General features: G+C 34.7%; 1 non-coding gene across 1 annotated transcript; it reads left to right on the top strand.

Moving 5' to 3' along the window:
* Positions 1–2056: 2056 nt before the first annotated feature.
* Positions 2057–2162, top strand: LOC115030269. Its single transcript, XR_003835856.1, has one exon. It is a non-coding gene; the product is annotated as a U6 spliceosomal RNA (small nuclear RNA).
* The last annotated feature ends 427 nt before the right edge of the window (positions 2163–2589 follow it).

The following is a 2589-nucleotide window of genomic DNA, read 5'->3' as shown; positions in this document are numbered from 1 at the left end:
CATTATTTCCTTTTAAAATGTTTTATCCTCAAAATCATTGTCCTTATAAAATATACCTATATAATAAAGTCATTTCATTAGAGGAAATACTATCTTAAATGTGTACTATACTTTTTTTTAAATTTAAGGATATTCTATATTTTAAAGAGACACTTATGTTTTTATCTTATATGCATGAGTATTTCCTGCATTTATGTGGGTTCATAATGAGTGTGCATGGTGCCCAGAGAGCCCTCAAGAGTGCTTCAGATACCCCTGGAACTTATACAAAACATAGTTGATATTTATGAGATTTAAAGATCAAGGCTATAAAATACAGGATATAGAATTGCTGTTTTTCTTTGTTTTTAGTTTTTTTCTTTTTCATATTTTAAATTTTAATTTCATTTGTAATTTATTTTTTGAAAATAGCTGTTTAATATATATACATACACATATATATATATACATATATATATATATATATATATATATACATATGTTTGTGTATACATATATATAAAACTTCTGATTCATCTATAGAAATGGTAACATTCAGATTCTAGAAATGTTCAGTTTGTAATTTTAGAGTCATTTGAAAGACTAACTTGGGGCCTTCTTGGGGATGGCTGTATGCAGGAAACACAATGCTACTCTCTGCTTCTTTCATATATATGCTTTCAATAATTTCTCTAAAAGAACAAAAGAAAGCAGACATTAGAATAAAAACATAAATCATTCTTAGTGGTGTTGTGGTACATGACTTTGACCTCAGTACTCTTGAGTACAGAAGCCAGCCTGATCTACATGTGAGTTTAAGGACAGACACCATGGGACACATCAAGAGATCCTAATTAAAAAGAAAGTAAAACAAAGAAGGAAGGAAGGAAGGAAAGAAGGAAGGAAGGAAGATAGACAGAAAGAAGCTCTAATCTCTCTCTCTCTCTCTCTCTCTCTCTCTCTCTCTCTCTCTCTCTCTGTATATGTGTGTGTGTCTATGTGTAAAAATATTTTGTGGGAAGATGGATTAAAAGTACTTTTAGAAGAAAACCAAATGTTTACAATCTAAATATCATCCTAAAAGAACGGATTTTTTTCCAAAATGGGAACAAAGAAAAGGATAGCACAGAGCTTTTTACTATGCTCAGAATGTAGACAGAACTTAGGACTGGAAAGTAGGCTATGGGTAGGGTACAAAGATCACACCAGAGAAGAAGATAGGCTATGATATCCAGAGAAGTCTTTACAGGCTCTAGTGCACTGCAGGCTCCATGATCTTCTCCAGCCTAGTGTGGCATCTACAAGAATGGCCCCAAGAAGCTTCCATAGTTCAGGTGCAAAATTCCATTCTCAAGAGATGCTTGTCACTGCTCCAGGATGCAGTATCTCGCCTCAAAACATTTGTTTTCAACTGTTGATGGTGTCTCCTGGGACATTACACTGATCCGGAAAATGGAGACAACCAGGTTCTGAAGAAAACTAGTGTTCTTTGGACTTTAATGTTCTAATGTGTGAAGTTAAACTGGTAGGCCAAGGAAACAACTTGAAACATTCCAATATAAATCCAGCCTGCACTTTCTTCCCCTTCATGATCTAAATGAGAAGTTGATTGTTCTCAGGAAGACTAAATTTTTTATAAAATCAGTCATTCACATTAAAAGTTTATAAATAAATATTGAATCTGTAAGAATCAGTCATGTTCATGAATCTATTTAATGGAATATATCTAAGGTCTCACCACCCTATTCTGACTCAATTTGTTTTGCCCAGACAGTTCTCAACCCTCTACCCCACCCTTCAATGTGCACACATTTGAGATTTTTTTGTCCTTGACCATGATCCAAATGCCTTCAGTCACCAAAAGAACTAACGTAGCTTAAATTAATAAGAAAGATATAGGTAAAAGTTAACTGACAAAATAATGCCAATGAATGTTTCAAGGTTTCCCTGATCATTATCTAACTTTGATACATGTTTGTGGTTCTGCCTTTAAAAATTTTATGCTTCTGAGCTCATTTTTCATTGACTTTTCAGAGGCACAAGACTGTTCTTTATATGTCCATCAATAAAAAGGACTGTGCTTGCTTTGGCAGAACATACACTAAAATTGGAGCAATACAGAGAAGATTAGTATCACCCCTCACAAGCAGGACAGGCAAATTCATGAGACGTTCCATATTTTTCAGAATTGAGGACCCAGACATGAACCGACTCACCTATGGTCACTTGATCTTTGACAATAAAGCTAAAACCATCCAGTAGAAAAAAAGACAGCATTCTCAACAAATGGTGATGTTTCAACTGTTGGTTATCATGTAGAAGAAGGCAAATTGATCCATTCTTATCTCCTTGTACAAAGCTCAAGTCCAAGTGGATCAAGGAACTCCACATGAAACCAGATACACTGAAACTAATAGAAGAGAAACTGGGGAAGAGTCTCAAACACATGGATAGAGGGGGGAAACTCCTGAAAAGAACACCAATGGCTTATGCTCTAAGATCAAGAATTGAAAAATGGGACCTCATAAAATTGCAAAGCTTCTGTAAGGCAAAGGACATTGGTAATAGGACAAAACAGCAACCNACAGACTTGGGAAAGATCTTTACCAA

Source organism: Mus caroli, unplaced genomic scaffold (assembly GCF_900094665.2).
Source record: "Mus caroli unplaced genomic scaffold, CAROLI_EIJ_v1.1 scaffold_20579_1, whole genome shotgun sequence".
In the NCBI taxonomy this organism is placed as follows: domain Eukaryota; kingdom Metazoa; phylum Chordata; class Mammalia; order Rodentia; family Muridae; genus Mus; species Mus caroli.
This window is presented reverse-complemented; position numbering and strand designations above follow the sequence as displayed.